This window comes from Rhinolophus sinicus, linkage group LG07 (genome assembly GCF_036562045.2).
Source record: "Rhinolophus sinicus isolate RSC01 linkage group LG07, ASM3656204v1, whole genome shotgun sequence".
Taxonomy (NCBI): Eukaryota; Metazoa; Chordata; class Mammalia; order Chiroptera; family Rhinolophidae; genus Rhinolophus; species Rhinolophus sinicus.
In genome coordinates, this window is record NC_133757.1 from 33111782 (window position 1) to 33130962 (window position 19181).

The following is a 19181-nucleotide window of genomic DNA, read 5'->3' on the forward strand; positions in this document are numbered from 1 at the left end:
GAGCATCTAAAACTTTTACTCTGAGAGCAGAGCTTTCTGCAGATATTACAGATAGTGTTCACATCTCTTCGAGGAATAAATACAGGCCTCTTGTTTTCAGTACTCCCCACATCAGGTGGGGTTGTGAGTGGTGGTTCTCTTACATGATTCTATGAAGATGTAAAGAATTTTCTCTAACAGCTAATTTTCATATGGGTCATGGTTTCGTATTGATATTTTACTTTATTGCAGATTGGTCTTAACTGTATCTTTCCATTTGCATTATCATGGGAGAAGTTGGTTTGTGCTGAGAATCTTATTTGGATGATAAGTTCATTTTCTGACCTGTGACAAAACCATCCACTTCTAGGAACTTTTTTGAAAATTGGAAAGTTGATGTATGTTTATAAATTTGCATATTTGTACTACCCTGGAAAAAGCCTATGAGGTCTTGAGGGCATCTACCTAAATACATTTAAAGTTGAGAATCTAGGGATTGAAAGGGAAGGTATTTCTTGTTCTTTTCTTCCTCCTCCTAATATTTTCATGTGTCAAAATTTTGCATCTGCACAGCATTAAGTGGTGAAATCCTAAATTTTAGTGAATTTAAAAACAACTCATTAAAAAAGTGTTGTGAAATGTGGACAGGTATTTGTTCCTCTGTGGGCACGCTTAAAGGAATAAACCTTCCCGATAGAAAAGGCTGGAGGCAGTGTTGATGTGCAGGGCAGTTCGCTTTCTTCCCACAGTTGAACAGATGGAAAGAAGGTGGCCCTCGGTGGGGACTCCCCGTCTACCTCCCTTGAGAGCTCAGTTGTGGGATGAGCTGAGGCCGGCTCTGCAGGTTTCTTTCCTGACTTCTCTTGCTGTTCTGGCCTTTTTTTTTTCTGTCCTCATTTGTAAATCATCTTTGAGTGGGGAGAGACTGAAGGTGGAATTTCAAGAGTCATCTTTTTACAGGCAGTAGAGATGATTACCTGTAGGTAAGTGGTTGTGATCAGTCATCGCCTCAGATTGGTATCTTGTAAGGTGAGGGGCCCCTGAGGAAGGAGGCAGTTTGTGGAATAACAGCCAGGGACCTGGGCACTTGGATCCTGTTGACAGGGAGGAGGCAAGGCCCATGGCAGGTGTTTCTAAATTACAAATGTAGTACGTAATGAAGACAGAGTCTCCATCTACAAAGGAAGCCCTGTGTTCAAAGAAACAAAAAAAACCGAACTCCTTTTTCCCCCCAGCAAACATACATACAACAAAAGTGGACAATAAACAAGATGTGCAATTTTAATTTTTTTAAGTGTCCATACATAAAATTATAATTGTTTATGTAATTATGTCTAATTATCGAAAAAGCAGTCCTAAGATATTTTTATTAGGGTTCTAATGGTACCATGTATGTTAACGTCTCACCAAATGGGCTAACCTTTTTGAAAGTGGGGTTCCTATCTTATACTTTTTCTTCAACTCCTGCAGCACTGAACATAGAACAAAAACCATATAAGGACTTAGAGACGACTTGTTGAATTGGATTGAAGCATGACTCAGTCTATTTATGTAGGTGGAATTCTGCAGTACTTGCCTGTGGGTGTTCACATCTTCCTGATGTTTGTTTACAAGCTGTTTTAGCTCAAGAAATGCCTGCTAATTTTTCTTATTCCGTGTGTGAATGAATCATTTGTTAACCCAGAGGAGAGGGAAAAATCTAACATATTTCATAAAGTGCTCTGTCTAGGATAATTAAAAAAAAGTGTAACAAAGTACTTTTGTGTGTAATACAGAATTTTATGTAAAATTATGTGTAAAATAGATCATTGTAAATAGTTGCTGTTTTAATTTTCAGATAATTTAGAACCCTGTCTTCATTTGTGTTAGAATGATAGAGTTGGTGGACTAGATTCCTTCCCTCTCTCCAGTTCTCAGCACTGAAGGAGGGTCCGGAGGGAGGTGCTGTGAATGGACAAGAGAGGGGAGGTACTCCAAGTGGGGTGAGGGGCTTTTGAGTGGGGGCCACAGCAGGGTACATTGTTGTCAGCATAGGTGATATGCCAGAGCATAAGCTTCCAGAGAGGATGACAAGAGATGGATGTGATGAGTCTGGGGCACTCCATGCAGAGAAGTTTTTACTGACTTTAGATTTTAAGGAGGAAGTGACAAGTTACAATTTCTGCTTTAGGAAGGTCTTTTCCACGCTGCTTTGGATACGGGCTGAAGGCCACACCAGCAGTTGCAGACGCAGTCGCTCCGCCCTCAGTGCTCCCTATGCCTATCTCTGCTTTATTTCCTTGGAAGCACTTGTCACCAGAGCACACAGTATTTGCTTTTTTTTTTACTTGTCCCTTGTCTGCTTTCCTCACTAGAATGTAAATTCCCTATAGGCAGGGATACTCCCTAAAGGCAGCCTGTATCCCACTGTCGTACCGTGTTTCCTCGAAAATAAGACCGGGTCTTATATTAATTTTTGCTCCAAAGGACGCATTAGGGCTTATGCTCAGGGGATGTCATCCTGAAAAATCATGCTAGGGCTTATTTTCTGGTTTGGTCTTATTTTTGGGGGAAACACGGTATCTCCAGTGCCACCATAATACCCAGCACGTAACAGGTGCTTAGCAAGCATTTTTTAACCCATCAAGTGCATGAGTCTGTTTCTGAACTCAGTTTATCATTGTTCTCCCCACAAATTTAATAATTGATTACAAAAGGAAACCGTAGTAACAATTCATTGGGGGAACCTGGACAATACCTTAAACAAGGGATCAAAATTCGCATCACCTGTAAGGGACAGCTGGTGTCATGTGTCTCTGGATGTCATACCTAGCCAAGAATGCAGCATCTGAATCTAATTGAGAAGAAACATCAGAGAAATACAAATTGAAGGATATTCTTTAAAATAACTGGAATGTATTTTTCAAAAAATGTCAATGGCACAAAAGACAAAGCGAAGAACTATTTCAGTTTAAAGGAGACTAAAGAGACATAAGAAATAAAGGCAGTTTGTGATCCTGTGCTGGATCCTAGGAAAAAAGAAAGCTGCTAGAAAGGTCATCGAGACAACTGATGACATTAAAGTATTGAAAGGAGAAGGGAAACACTGTGAGTGAGGAAGAGTGCTTATATCTAATTTAGCTCTCGGGATAAATTGTCAGGAATCATAAGCCATGTATCCGGGTAGTGTGACCCTGCCACAGGACCAGAGCAGCAAGTGAAAGATCTGCAGGGACAAGAACCCTGCAATGGGAAGTGACAGACCTGGATTTTCTAGTTAGGGCTCTGCTACGGAAGCTCCATGGCCACGATTCCTTCTCAGAGGTTGGAGTTCTGAGACTCTGACTGTTAAATAACTTTGAATCTGAGCAACCGATGTAGTCCCAAGGATGTGAATGCTAGAATTTACTGTGGCTGCCTCTGGAGGTAGGATTTAGATTTCAAAGACCAATGAAGGGGAAAAAAGTGGACAGTGACTAAGGTACCCTGTTTGTTAGCTTTGGCATTCCTACTTGATGGTTTCTTCTTGGTGAAATTTTAGTGAAAACTCAGAGGAAGGTGGAATAAAGAAAAGTGCCAAGGACTGAAAAAATACAGTTTTGGGGAGCATGGATGGTCTTTATATATTCTAGAGTGGTGAGGCTAATGATTTTATCAGGCATATTGTGTCATCAGTAGCGTTTCCGCCCAGTTCCTCCTGCTTGGTTCCAGTGATCACTGAGACCCAGTGATGACTGAGACCCAGTGATGTCGTTACTTATAATGAGAACATGAGCCTTCCTAGGACTGGTTAAAGAGTTAATTTGAAAAATCAGCAGAGATCCCTCTCTAAATCTTGAACCATCAAAGAGGGATTTAAAAATTATATACCCATATACCATAATCATGGAAACTAGAAAGTAATTTTAAAGTATTTTAACATAACAATGGTTGAAACAGAATTTCCTGGTTAAACCTGAACTAATATACTTCTGAGTATATAATAATATTGAAAACAGAAATCAAAGAGATATTTGCACACCCATTTTCATAGCAGCATCATTCACAATAGCCAAGAGGTGGGAGTAACTCAAATGTCCATCGATGAATGAATGAATAGGTAAAATGTGGTTTATACAAACAGTGGAACATTATTCAGCCTTAAAAAGGAAAGAAATTCTAACAAATTCTGCAACATGGATGAACTTGAATACGTTATGCTAAGTGAAATAAGCCAGTCACCAAAGGACAAATACTCTGATTCCACTTCTATAAGGTACCTAGAGTAGTCAAAATTGTAGAGACAGAAAGTAGAATGGTAGTTTCTAGGAGCCGAGTTAGGGGGAAATGGAGTTATTGTTTAGTGGGTGCAGAGTTTCACGTTTGGATGGTGAAGACGTGCTGGGGATGGATGGTGGTGATGGCTGCATAACAGTGTGAATGTTCTTAATGCCACTGAACTATACACTTAAAAGTGGTTAAGGTAATAGATTTTATGTTAAGTGTATTTTACTACAGTTAAAAATAATCATTAAAAAAATAGAATTGATGTGATTGGTTGTGAAGTGATTGGTCTGAAGGATAAAAGGGATTTTTATCCCAGTCACATATTTTGAAGTGAAATTATTCCAACCCACCCAAACAGCATTCATTGGGAAAGTGAGGGTGATGGGAAATTATGTGAGACCTTAACTTTTATTTCACTAACCCCAACGTTTTTGAAGTCTTCATTCTCTTCATCTTGTCCAATGCAAAGTGAGTGGACTTGTCTCAGAAGTTGAATTCCCTGGAGGGTGATAGCAGCGTACTTTCATTCAGAGCGTTTTAGCAGCAGCTTTCTCAGCCTGAGAGAAAAGCCAAGTGCAGAAATAACTTGGGGCTCACATTCAAATAGGTAAACAAGATGTGTCCAGAGTGAAACCTGTAACTGAGAGTCATGCTTTCCAGTGAAGGCCAGTGTTGGACGGTGAGTGGCTGAATCATCTGGTCTGAGCTGGTCACCCGAAGCGTGTGAAGACCATGCAGCTTGCGGAATGGATCCGGGGATGGTAGGTGGGAGGAGCTGTTTTCATTTGCCCAAAGCCGTGCGATCCTCAGGAATGTGGTGTAGGAAGGTGCAGGGGTGGTTGATTGCCTTGAAACGGGGGTCCAGGAGCCACGGGGTAGCTCTGGCCATGTTTGTACCTTCTTGGCAGAGATGACAGCTGTGGTACAGCATCAGCTGGGCTGGCCTGAGTTTTGTGGGCGACTGGGGCAGTTGGAGGCATTTGCTAGTGCCGTCTGCGCCCAGGTGCCTCATTGCTTTTCTGGACGGTGGGGGTGCTGGGAGTGGTGTCAGAGTACACCGTGTGATTCGATTTAGCAAGTAAGCTGCACATTGATATTTGTTGACGTGAGCAGGTTCCGCCAGTTCTCTAGGCATTTGGCTGAGGAATAAAGAACAGCCGGCAACCAGCAGAGTGCTTTTTGCGATGTTTACTTTATACAAGACTGTGTGCTTGGCACAACCCACTTGACAATAAAGGCAGCAAGAAATCTACAGCCACAAGAAGTATTTATACCGCAATACAAAAACAGACGTTTCAAATGTTTTGTAGGCCTGTTTCCTGCAGGCAGCTGTGGAAAGGGTGTACCTCATCTACTAAAATTTAGGATAGGTGGTTAGCAGTTTTGTAGAGAAGCAAGAAACAAATTTTCCACTTTGTTTGAAAAAATCTACATGGTCATACATATCATTTAATACATTGGATTCAATATTAAAGGAAAACTGACAAGTAGGGAGCATCTGCTCTTTTACTCTTTTAAAAAAGGGTAAATTGTTTCTTTTTTTAATAAAAAAAAGTACATGCACATGGTTAAAAAAATTCCCTAAGCAAAGTAGAAGGATATAGAAAGTGAAAAGCCTTCCTTTCATTCCAGTCTTGCCTTGCCTTCCCCGGAATTAGTTTCAGTTTTCTTCCGTATTCTTCCATTATGTTCTATGCAAATGCATTCTGTATACAATATGCACACTATTCCATGCTTTGCTCTTTTCACTGGATAATACTTCTTGGAGATGATTACGTATCAGCACGTATAAGTCTGCCCCATTTTATTTTTATTTATTTTCTTTATGTTTTAAACTTTTGTTTATGTAAGTGTGTTTTTCCAGGACCCATCAGTTCCAAGTCAAGTAGTTGTTTCAATCTAGTTGTGGAGGGCGCAGCTCACAGTGGCCCATGTGGGGATCGAACCGGCAACCTTGTTGTTATGAGCACCGTGCTCTAACCAACTGAGCTAACTGGCTGCCCCAGGTCTGTCCCATTTACAAAAAATGGTTACACAGTTCCAAGGTATGGAATAACCAGAATTTAACCAGGTCCCTTTTAGACCTTAATGCTTTTCAAGCAATATTGAGAGCTATATCCTTATGGAACATCCTTTGTTATTAACTTCTCTGTCAAAGTATATGTGCATTGGCCTTTATAGAGCTAGAATTTGAACATCTATTGTGTGGAAAACCAGTCACCTTGTAGAATTTAGTTTGATTAACATAGTTTCTGTCCTGTCAATAATTGTGAAAAGGTGCTGATTAAATACAGAGGGTACCAAGGGTGCCAGTGTATACACATTTTTAGGTAACGTCTCTTAAAATGTGTATACATTTTTTTGGCAGCCTAGTATATCACATCTATTTAAACATTTTGTCCTAAAAGTAAGGTATCTCAACCAAATATTATTTCAGGCAGGTGCAGTGTATTCATTAAGTAACCCTCTCCCTTGACAGATGGAGCACAGTGTCGATTCTGAGTCCCCAGCCCTCCATTGAAATCCACGACCCATCAGCTAGCCACGAGCATGGGGGCCATTCACTTCCCTAGATGAGGAGCGTTTTGATACTGGAATATGGGGAATGTGCTGAGTGTCTGTGAGTGGAAAGTCTTAAGCTTCTAAGGAATCTGCAACTTATTGCAGCCAATAGACTGTGTTGCTTCTGTTTTTCATCTTCACTTACATGTCATCAGTTCATGGGACAATTTCTGCTAGCTTCATGCCTCTGATGGGGGAGAGGGATAAACTTCTTATTAATACCGATGTAGTCTGCAAATGTTCTTCATCATCTTTCCAAAGTTAAATCTTACTAGGTGGGTGTGAAGGTGTTTAAAGAAACTGGTAGTGAGTTTTTGTTTTTGTTTAGATGTTTCAGCATTTAACCTCATGTTTGGAATCTGGGCTTTGCCGTCTAATTCTCTAGACTATTCATTATTTTATAATTACTATAATTATATTGTGGGACACACCTGGTAATCTCTGTGTATACTATGCCTCATTAGTCAACAAAATACTAACTTGCAGATTTGTTTGAAAGACAATTTGCTAAAATACCATTAAATACCACCAATGAATAGGCCCTATTCCTTTTTGCTAATTGTTCTGGTCAGTAACTATACCCATTGAGATGGGTATAGTTGATGAGCTTATAGAAAGCTTCTAGAATGTGGTCTTGAGTACTGTGGAGTGGGAACACCCATTGAGCACATAGTAATAATTACCCCTGCGCAAATAACAATAGCTAATATGCATAGAGCCACTGCTCATCAAAACCCTGTAACTTGTTTGCCTGAGTTTTATGGATAAGGAAACTGAAGAGGTTAGTTAAACACACAATGTTTAAGTGTAGAGCCAGGATTTGAATGTGGGCAGTTTGTGCCCAACCCACACCATGACATTATACACTAGTCTCCAAAAGAAGCTTTGGAGGCTGGTAATAATATTCCCATTTTACCTTTGAGGAGCTTGAGGCTCAGAATTAAATGACCTAACCATACGCCATTAAAAGGTCACGCTGCTCATGAGAAGTCATGTGGTCGGAAATCCAGATTCTTCAGTGTTGCTCACAATTGTTATTTAAGGCAGGACCTGCCTCATGGGTAGGCCTGTGCTACATATTTTAGGACATTTAGCTTCCTGGAACCCGCTCACTAAATGTGACCCCAATGACTGTGCCATCCAAAAATGGCCCACATATTTCTGTCTTCTACTAGGTGTCATATTTACATTTCTTAATTTCAAACTTGTCTCTTACCATTATATGACATTGCCTCCCATGGCAATTTTTAAATCAGCAGTAATCAAACTTGACTCTTGCTCATAATTTGGAATAGTTAGAATAATTAGGATAATTGTCAATATAAAATTATAGATGAGAGAGAACATCTCACCCAGATCTCTGTTTTATGGATTAAACACACACACACACACACACACACACACACACACACACACACACACCTACCCCCCTAAGGCACAGAGATGGCAGAAAAGACTTCCTCAAAGTCAAAAAGTAAATTGGCGCTAACTGGACTCAACCGCTATGGAAGTGGGGCCATTTCTTTACATTACCAGTTTGCTTCAGGCAAATGTATTTGAGCTGTATTTATTTTCCAATGAGTGATTTTGACCTTTCAAAGGGAGACATTTGGAGGGTTAATGTAATTGAATTGAAACAGCATACCATGGAACTGCAGGACAAGTTTGTGGCTATTTTGGAAAAGTTATTTTGAACACTGTGTTTCCCGTAAGTGGTTTTATAATACTGACAAAATTGGACACTTACGATGAGAATTGTCACTTTTACCCTAGCAGGTGTTTGTGCAGGCTCCTCCAAATTTAAGTAGAGTAAGAGGCAGGTTGAATAATCTCACATATACTAATCTCGATGGTTCCTATGGAGGGAAAGAATTTTTGGTGAATGAAAAATGTTATTATTTGAGAGCATTCACTTGTTCAGAAAATTTGTTCAATGCCTCTCGAGTGGCAGATACAGTTTAAGTTCTGTGGATGAGTGGAGTATCGATCTTGCCTGTTGTTTATGGTACTGATGGTTTCCATACCCTTTCTGTATCTTCAATAAAATGTAAATTAAAAGATTACTTGCCTACATCCATGTAGATAACCAGACAACTGTAATGTCCCCTTTATAGGAACAGGGTTCGAGGTTAGTTCTGGTAAACATACCCTCTCTTTACCTGACAGTATTAGCCTCGTTCATTTAGTCATATACATATAGAATATGGAATGTAGTTTTTGGAACAGATTTAATGAAGTTTTATTCATTATGCAAGGAAGGTATTAGATGATTATATCTTTTTTAAAAAGCATCTTTAATCTCACAGAGTTGCTTGGGTCTCAGATTGGATTGTGGTTAATCAATTAAGCCACAGAGCTTGAGGAAACTGTGACCAGTGCAAAAATGTCTTCTGATGAATGATGGGGGAGAATTTGCAGGTATTGGAGCACAGTTCTCCAAATACTCTTACACAGATTTGGAGGTGTTGAGGGATATATATTTCTTACTGTGGGAAGGAAAAATTCATTGAAACTGTTGACATAGATCTTTCATTAGTGATTCAGAAATAGTACAGGTTGTTTTGAAATCACCCAAGTCATACTAACAGGAAAATAATTCTTCTCCTTTCCCTTCTTCTTTTTGCTCTTCCTTCTTATTATATGGAGAATGGAAACATTGCTTGGGAAAAGTCTCGGGTCGTTAGTTCTTCAGGTGCTCTGCTTCTTAGTTTCTTTAAACTAAGGGAGAGGCAGGGCATTGTAGCATCACTATGCATTTTATTTTTTTAAATTTTTTTTATACTTTTTAAATTAGTTTCAGGTGTACACAACAATGTCATAGTTAGACATTTATCATTTATATCCCTCACACAGTGATAACCCCCCGCCCCCCCATCTACTGCCCCTCTGACGTCGCATACAGCCATTACATTTCCACTGTTTCTATTCCTAATGCTATATTCCACTTCTTGTAACTCTCTCTATATGTATATGTATATGTGTATATATATATATAATTGTAGTTGACATTCATTATTGTTCAGCTTCAGCTTCAGGTGTACAGTGCATTTTAAATGAAAAGTAGAGCTATTGAAAATAGTATGAAAAATTCTAATATTCTACGTACATTTAGTTAAAATGGGATAGCCTGGGAAGCGCTTATTTTAAGAATTTTTATAAGGAAAATGTTAGTTACAGTTATGAATTTGATAGCGTAAGAATTTATCCTGTAATAGCCCAGGTAATAGAGAATGTTTTCCACCACTGCCCCAAAACTGTCCAAAAATAGAGTCCTCCTTGGTCTGAGAGGGACTTGTTGATATACAAGAGACTGCCTATACTGAGAGTATAAACCATAGAAGAGAACTTAGAGATCTTATAAATTGACCTTATTTTATAGGCGAGAAACCTGAAGTCCAGAATAGAGAGGAAGTTGAAAATTTAAAAAAAAGAAATGCACTTCTTTAAAAATTTGACCTCAGACTTCTTACTGATATGGGCTGTTTCCTCCGAACAGTCTAAAAGAAGGTGGCTTTATTCTAACTACCTTAACAGTAGGTCTTCACATAAAAATTTAACTTATGTTGCTATCCTCTCTGTCTTTTGGTGTTTTGGGGGATTGTGAAAACCAGGTCAGTCTCACTCAAGAAAGGCAGGGGGATGAAGGTGGTAGTCAGGAAGTAGTTGTGAGAATCTCAGGTTACCATCTGGCTTGGGTTCAGTTATCGCTTTCTATGAAAGACCTGGCCAGTGAAGGTTTCTCTGACCCTAAGTGTCCCTCTTTGCCTTTACATCTAACTGGCGACTTCCTTTAGTCCTTCTTTATTCCAGTTCTTGAAGCAGAGAATCTGATTGGCTGACCCTCGTATATTTGCCTGTAAACACAACTCATAGGCTCCTGGCCAGCCTATGAATGGCTGTCTCTTGGTTGGGTGTTCTAGGTCCAATCAGCTATGGCTGTGTGTGTGTGTGTGTGTGTGTGTGGTTATATCAGGTGATATGGAAGATAGCAGTTGAAAACCACTGAGACTGAGGGTGTGGCAGAATCTCCCAGAAATAGGAGTAGTGAACAGAAACCCTGATATACGTCTATTACAAATCCAATTTCAGTAAATTAGTTGATTCTCAGTTAAAAATATTTCCCATAATCTGCCCTGGACCTGTATTAATATTTTAATCTGTTTCTGTATTGGAATAAATTTAGGATTTTCTTTCAGTCTGTCTTATATTCTTATTAACCAGCTAAATTTTACCACTTTTAGGAACACAAAAGCTTCTTTTGCTACTTGCAGAGTTTATTGTGGTGTCTTGGTTTTGCAGTTCATGCTGAATTTTCTTCTGAGGCCATAATGTTACTTCAAAGTATTTAAAAAGGAAATTAGAAAAGTTCTTATTGTTCTCAATGCCTTTAATTTTCATTAAATATTTATTCTTGTTTAAGATCTAAAAAAAAATCCAGGTTCAAAAGGCAAGGCATTTAGATTAGTTTTTAAAGTGTTTATTAAATTACTGACCTGTACCTACTACTGTTTGGGATATGACCTAATCTATGCTTATCAGACTTTCTGATTAGTTAGATAATGTGACTGTTTCAAAGGGAAGCTACTTGGACTACTGATTAGACCTGGTAGTTTAGATAATTTTTTTGAAAAGATTAACAGTTTTTTATCTTTAGTTGAAAATATTTTGATAGTGACATAGACTGTGTAAAGATGGTTTTAATAGAAGCTAAATTATAATAATATATTATGTGGAGGTAATTACCAATCCAGAATTTTTTGGATGCATATATAATATCTTGAGAAACAAATGTTTTCATCGAGTCAAAAAAGAGCATGTGGATAATTCCTCCATCGTTGCAAATGTATTTCCATTGTTTTTTTTCTAAACCAGGTGATAACCATGGATCAAAAGGGTGGGGAGCAGTTAGGGGAAGGACATTATCCTTTAGCAATGAATAAATCTTTTAAGAGTGGGTCGTAATCCAGTTTTGAAAATAATGACTAAGTGTGGAAAGTAAAGGTGGGTGAGCAGATGGCTTGACTGGGCTGAACTGAGAAACTTGATTTGGTATAATTGGTAACAGAAACATGAATGGGGTTTTGTTGGGTGCTTTCCAGTTTCCATCTGAGGTAATGAGGACATTGTGGGCCTGATAAAGTGTGGCTTTTGCCCTCAAGGAGCTGTGATTAAATAACGTATGAGGAAAATTCTATTAGCATATCAATGGCAGGGATTTAATAATAATCAAAACTTGTCTCCATTAAACTAGAGTCACAGGGTTTTTCTGATGGGGCCCTTGGTAACACAGCCTGTTAGAAAATTGTTCCTTCAATTTGTGGATTTCTCAGTGAAAGTTCTGGGAACTTGAGACTCTTTTGGGCAGCCTGCCAAAGGTAAAATAAGGATTGAGATTCATATTTTAGGGCAGGGATAGGGTATCTGCAGATACAATTAGAATAAAAAATAATCTTTTTGTTTGGAAAACGCTTTTCTGTGTCCCATACACCCTAGTTCCCATCAGGAAAAAGGACAAGGCTTGTTTCAGGGATTGAAATGCGGAACATACAATGTCTGGGACTTGTGCCTGGCCCCTTCTTGGGCTTGGTGTGTTGATGTTGATGTTTACCTCCTTGGTATCAGGTGCTCCATAGAAATGTAAATAATGGTTGACGCCTGTTTCTCCTTGCTAAACTGTGAGCTGCTTCAAGGAAGCCAGTCTTTATCTCTATATGTCCCACTCAATAAATGTTTGCTGAACACAGGGATAAAGTACCTTTTCTTTCCTTCAGGCTAAGGAAGGTACTAGGTTCCTCTTTGTGGAAGGGGAAAGTTCTGGTTGTTTGCCTTGAGGTCACACTCAGGTCTTCAGTGTTAACTTTCGGTAGGAGATGGCAACTTTCATTCACCTCTTCAATACCAAAATTCAACCGAGTTAATTTGAAGACTTAATTGGCTTTGTGAAGCCATTCCTGAATCGGGCAGCAACCCATGTAGCAAGTAGAAGGGCACCCAGATGAGTTATCCAAAATGGAAGGTTTGTTATTGTCAGAAAGCAGGTGGGACTAAGAAGTTGAAAGTGTAGATTATTTCAGACAAGGACACATCCCTTCAAGGGAGGGCAGGGGGTCTTATCAAGCAGATTACCTCACTAGTGTTGATCAGGAAATCCCTGACTGATTGGCTTAAAATTCCGCTCCACTCCTGAGGCAGGTTGAAACTGCAGTTAGGTTAGTAAGTTTTGGTTTGGTGATGTGGCTTAGTAAAAGTGACTCCATTTTGGCCTGTTTCTCTTTTTAAATATACCATAAACTAGACATGGTACCTGGGGCTTTTCAAATGTAGTTGAATCCCTCCATACTGAGAGATTGTAAAGGTTCTTCTCCAAGCAGAGGAAAGAAAGAAGAGGTTCAGTTCAAACTGTGTTTATTTGAGAGTTAGACATTAGAAGAAAAAAGTACTAACTGTGTACTTTGGATGTTGTAGTCTCTTAAACCAAGATTTAATTTTCATAACATGCTGTTTGTGAAGGAGAAAGTTTTCAGTCATTTTTACTATTCTAATAGAAAAATATAATAAAAATAGAAAAATAGAATTAAATTGATCTTATGCTGTTACTGGTCTCTCTATATTATTCATGTCTAATTATACACTGTCCTCTAGCTGAGAAGAAACAATTGAATTATCATTATAGAATTTGGGGGAGAGCTGCCAAAAGTAAAGCATGTCTGCTGCAATTTCTGTGTCATGTGTACATGGTAGACAATGGCAGCTGATTTCGGCTTTGTCTCCCGTGGTGTTCACTGGACTGCAACTCCCGGTCAGTCAATCGGGTTGGCACCCAGGATGAAAACACTGCCCTCCCTGGTCTAGGAGGAACTAATACACTTGGAAAGGACTGGCCATACAAATGCACACTGTCTTGGTGTAGAATTAACCCCTGGTCGTTTGCAGAATGTAAAAGAGCTTCCGAGACTCTACAAGAGTAAGAAAAGATTTATTGAAAGTCAAAGAGAGAGACAGTTCTGGCAAAGGAAAGTTTTGCCAGGACAGATCCTTATAGGGACAGCTATGGAAGAAAGTTACTAGCAAAGGGACTTTGCCAGAGCAGAGCAGAATAGCGACAGCTGCACCGAAGAGAAGGAGTGCTGGGGTTTTATATTTTTCCATGCAGGATGTAGGGTGCTGGTCAGCTGCAGGGGGGCTGCCATTGCAATTATCTTCTCCTGGGAACTGTTCTGTTCCCATCTATGATGGGTGTTTGTTAGTGTGCAGGGGTTGCTGTTGCGATTGGGTTGTTAGTGTGCAGGGGTTGCCATTGCATTCTGTTCTGTTCCTACCTATGACGGATGTCAGGTGCTTGTCAGCCTACAGGTGACAGGGACAGGGTCAGAGCCAAGCGGTTCATGTTTAAGCTCGCTCCTGCCAGTTTATAAGCTCGCTCCTATTAACTCTTTGCCTGTCCCATCCTGCCAGCTCACAAACCCGCTCCCGTTCACTCTTTACTTGTCTCATCACAAACTTATAAAATGGGAGTTTGCCATGTCCTTCAGAATTGCGTGAGCTTCAGTCTTTTCCTTCCTCAGCCTTGCTTCTTATGCTCATCCCTTTTTACTCTTAGAACCTTTCTCCTGCCCTAGTGTGGTTTTTCTTGAGAGGAAGTCACTAGTAGTAAAAACATAGGAGTTTGAGTATTGCTATACCAGAATTATTGTCAATAAGGGAAGGGTATCTTCTTCTGTCCTTCCTCTCCCAATATTCTTCTGAATGTTGTTGGGTTAATGTCTACAAAGATTTTGACTTAGTATTGCCAGTCTTAATTGAAAGTTTAGAGCCATTTTCAAGTGTAATTTGGATAATTTTCCCCCCTAAATGCTTTATTGTGCAAGATGAGCATAGTTAATTGGCTTACCCACTAGTCCCAGAAAGAACTTCTCACAGCATGTATCTTCACAGCATGTGTCCACTGTAAAAATCAAGCCTGCAGCTATTACTATGCATTTCCTGTGCTAGATCCCATATAAAGACATCGCCAGAGAGTTCTTACCTACGTTAGCAGTTACCTAATCTATAAAAAGAGTCCATCCAGACCTATTTTGGTTTCCTGACCTGAAGCCACTCACTAACAAGACACTTCCCCCATCTCACAGGAGGAAGGAGTGTTAATATCCGTTACTGAGGACACACCAAAAGCAATTTGAAATCAGAAAATACTGAATCGTTAAATGCTTTGGAATTGAAAAGCAGAATTAGTTGCTTTCATCATTAAGCCAGAACTGTCCCGTGTCTTTGGTATCCAACAAACTTGATTTGGAACCCTTTCCTACTTCCCTCAGTACAATCTTGCACAAGTTTTTGACCTTGGACAATTTTGCAGCCTTGGACAAATTGCATAACTTCCCTGAGCCCAACGTCTACATTTGATAAGTTGGGGATCCTAACCCCTCGTCCCTTGCCTGGTTTTTGTAGGATTAAATGTAATGAATTTTATGATGTCTGGCAATCGTAGTTGTTGTCCTTGACATATTATTTTGTATTAATCAATGAGGACGCAGGAGGTACGTCGCATATAGTCTTATGTCAATTTATTTAGATATTTTGTTGCCTCTCCCTTTCAGGTAGTAGAATAGAAAGTTCCCTTTTTGAACGTGTTCCCATTATGGCCCCTGCTTTTTGAAAGTGTTTATTATAGAATTAAATATTCATGCAGGTTGACATATCATTTGAAGGTGGCTTTATCATAGGTTCCTCAATGATTTTCCGTTTCATTTGTCTCTCTGCATCTGTGACTTTCTCTGAGGGACATCAAGTTCTTTTGATTTCCCCCATTGTAGTGGGAGAGCATGCAGAGTGATAAAACAAGTTAACATATCAGAAAATCAGACCTTGTGTAAGTGTAAGGATTTCTTTTGAAACTTCTTTGAGATACAGAAAGATAAGTAGGCCGACGTTCAATTTTTTGGTTATTCTGAAGACTTTGTAGACCCTGAATTTCTTGGTTCTTTTCTTTTAAATGATTCATTGGCAAGGACAATACAATATATTCTGTATATAATTACAATGACCTGTTTTCTGAGAGCATTTTCCTTTTTGTGTTTGGTGTCTCTAGCCCTGCATTGAAGCTGTCAAAAGGAAGAGCGTTATTTCCTCTACTAACTTCCTCTACTGCTAAGTATGGGCACCATATTAGCTGCTTTAAGACTCAATATCCTTATCTGATTATAGGCTTCATAGCAGTTGGAAAATCACATGAGATGATGTATCAGTAACTTAGTCTAGCTTCTAGCACATACTAGTTTGGTTATTATCTTTATTTTATAGGTGTTTTTGTACTTACAGAAAGTAGGTGTAGTCTCCGTCCCTGCCCCTGCCCCCTTTCCTTCTGCTTCCCCTTCCCCTACCTTACCCTCAGCAGTACATTCATCCTGGACAATAGGAAGGCCCTTCCCCTTCTATTTATATCATAAAACAGCTTCTCTGCCCCTACAGTCTCTGGAGAACTTGAAGGTCAACCTCAAACCACCATCCAACCACCCAAACATCTTCCTCACAGACATCAACATCTTTCTGAAATAATATCCCCTTGTAGTCAATGACTACTTGCTTCTCTCTTCCTAAAGCATTTTATTTTGGTCCAGATACAGGGATTCTTAGACTCTCAGATCCCTGAAAAATAATACCTTGCCCAACAGGCAAAACTAATGTGTGATATCCGAAGTCAGGGCAATGGTGGCTTTTAGGGAAGAGTGGTGGTTACACATACTTGTTCACTTTAGGAAAATTCAGTAAGCCACTCAAGATTTCTGTGCCTTTCTTTATGTATGTAGTACATATATTAATACAAATGTTTATTAATTTTTAAGGAAAGTACCCTTTTCTTCAGGTACCATAATTCACATATGTGTTTTACAAATGCAGTCATGTGCTGCATGAAGCATTTTAAATGGACCACATGTAAGACGGTGGTCTCCTAAGATTACAATGGAGGTGAAAAATTCCTGTTGCCTAGGGATCTCATAGCCATCCTAATGTCTTAGGACAATTAATTGTTTTGTGCCATCTCAGTCATCGGCTACAAATGCCTGAGGGCACTCACCTGGGCCCAGTGAGTTTCCCTCAGATATCTCCCCTTTCTAAACCAGTGTTACAACTGGATGGACCCTATGGTTCTTATGCATATTTCCATTGCAAGACACCCTTCAGCAATAACTATTAGGAAACTTTGAAGAAAAAAAAAAGTTTACTATTTACAGGCTCCGGAGCTTACAAGGCACACAACAAGCTTGAGGTTTAAAGAGAGGGAGTTTAGAGAGAGAGAGAGAGAGAGAGAGAGAGAGAGACTATTTAGAGAGGGAGAGCCTGGAGTTCTGCTTTTATTAGGATCAGTAGTGTGGGCCTAGGGTCGCTCAGACTCCCTCATTATTGGTGAATTTAAAACATAAGAGCAGGAATTTAAAGCTCAGGAAGAGAAAGAAACAAGAAGCCCAAATGTTCAGTTATCTAAATCAATCAAGATCTCTACAACAAAGGAGCCTCAGTGTGGGGAGGTTTGGATCTTTATCCAGTCCTGTGGCTGGCAGTGTGTTTATTCCAGATAGCTTTCCTGGAAGTTGAGGCCTCAGCAATCACAGCTGAAGTCTGACACATGCATTACAAAAAGAAAACCCACTGTCAGGGTTACACTACAATCACTCCTGTTTGTGGTGATGCTGATACAAACACACCTACTGCACTGCCACGCTTACGGAAGTTCAGCACACACAATTACAGTAGCAGGCTGTACCATCCAGGTGTGCGTAAATGCACGCTCTGACATTCGCACAACGATCTTTTTTCAGAACATACCCCTGTCGTTAAGTAGCACATGACTGTATAGTCATGTTTTCGAAGGGTCATATTTCATTTTCAGTTGGGAATGTCTCTCATGTAATTAAATGAGGAAGCATTTCTTAGCCTTTAAGGTGATGTGGGTTTAAATCTATAAGCTCTTTGATCATACACATGTATATGTAATCGGTAATTGTTCCACTTGCTATTCATTGTGTTCTGGTAAAAATGAGAATGTAAACATGTTGCTACTACCTCTTTCACCCCACAATTGTAATTCTATGGTTTGAAAAATGTGCTTTCTTGCTTCTTTATCTTTCTCTGTATTGTCAATTAGCAATTATTAACCTGAACGGAAAAGAGGTAATTTATAAAAGTATATGATTTTAAAACTCATGTTATACCATTAGATGTACTCGATGTGCTATTTTTTATTGACATTGGGTACACATGCTTGCTTCTGCTTGGCTTTGCCTAGTAAAGCTTATTCTGAATACCATGACAGACAAATTATTTGGGAAGTGGGAAAGAACAATTTTTGCTGTGGATAGAGAATAAGAAGTGAATAATAATTAGCTTAGATTTTAGGGGTTTCTTTTTTCTTATAAGCAGCTCATTACCTGAAGAATGCACTTTAATTTACTTATTATTTTCTCTTAGATTGGAAAGAAAACTGATGAAGAAAAGTAACAGAGTCAGGTAAATGGATTTTTAATTTCTTTATATACCTTTTATGCCTGATTTATATTCCCTGTGTTTTCCCACTGAGAAGAACTAAACAAACAATTTTTGTGACCAGCTTGAACATATAAAGAATGTTTTGAGGCTATAGATGTAATAATCAAACACATATTTATACCCTGTAATTAATTTAGTTATGTATATATATTTAATAATCACATATTTATGTAAAACGATATTATAACTAGTGCTTTTTTTACCTCAGAACAATTTTCTTCCAACTCTTTATATACATATTTTATGTCAGTATCTTCATTATTCAAGTCAATTTTTGAAGCATCCAATACCATTTTCCACAGCATGCTATCATTTTTGTTGTGATACAGCACTTTTGGAATTCATATATGGTGCTGTAATTGGAAATTGTATTCCAAGTCACAAGTGACCATTTACATAATGTTAGAACAGTTGCTACTTTCATTATTTCTGTGTAGATGAACATTGGAGATCTCCACTGTGTAACAATTTATAGATTTGCTTTGTTAAATATTTCTTCCTTCTTTCCTTCTTTTTTCCTTCCTCCCTTCTATTTATTCATTTATTTTATTTATTTTGAGGTAATTTCATGCACACTGTTTAAAATCCAAATAATACCTTTATAGCCATTTCCTGTTCATTTTATGCTTTCATTACTCCTTTGCTCAAAGATAGACCCTTTCAACTCTTACATTTTCTGGTGTTCACCTGCCTATTTCTCAAAACCACAGTGTAGCCTTGAAGTGCCATTTATTGATTTCTGTTTAAATATTAGGACGATACATTGATTCCCTGCTGAGGATGTACCTCTCATATACAACCCTTTACTCTCAGTGCGTGTACTCTTACTGTCTCTCCATTCTCTGGATGCA

General features: G+C 38.9%; 1 protein-coding gene across 18 annotated transcripts in view; it reads left to right on the plus strand.

Annotated features, from left to right (window-relative positions):
- SGMS1 (sphingomyelin synthase 1) overlaps positions 1–19181 on the plus strand; it is a 254474-nt gene that overhangs the window by 103828 nt on the left and 131465 nt on the right. For 14 of the 18 annotated variants that reach the window (XM_074339427.1, XM_019738682.2, XM_074339432.1 and 11 more), the window contains one exon: positions 18253–18291. The exons of 3 other annotated variants lie outside the window; for them this stretch is intronic. The gene's annotated coding sequence lies outside the window, so the exon portion shown is untranslated. Of the gene's footprint in view, positions 1–4853; positions 4986–18252; positions 18292–19181 lie in introns of those variants that run through there. One more of the 18 variants, XM_074339428.1, reaches the window with a different exon arrangement.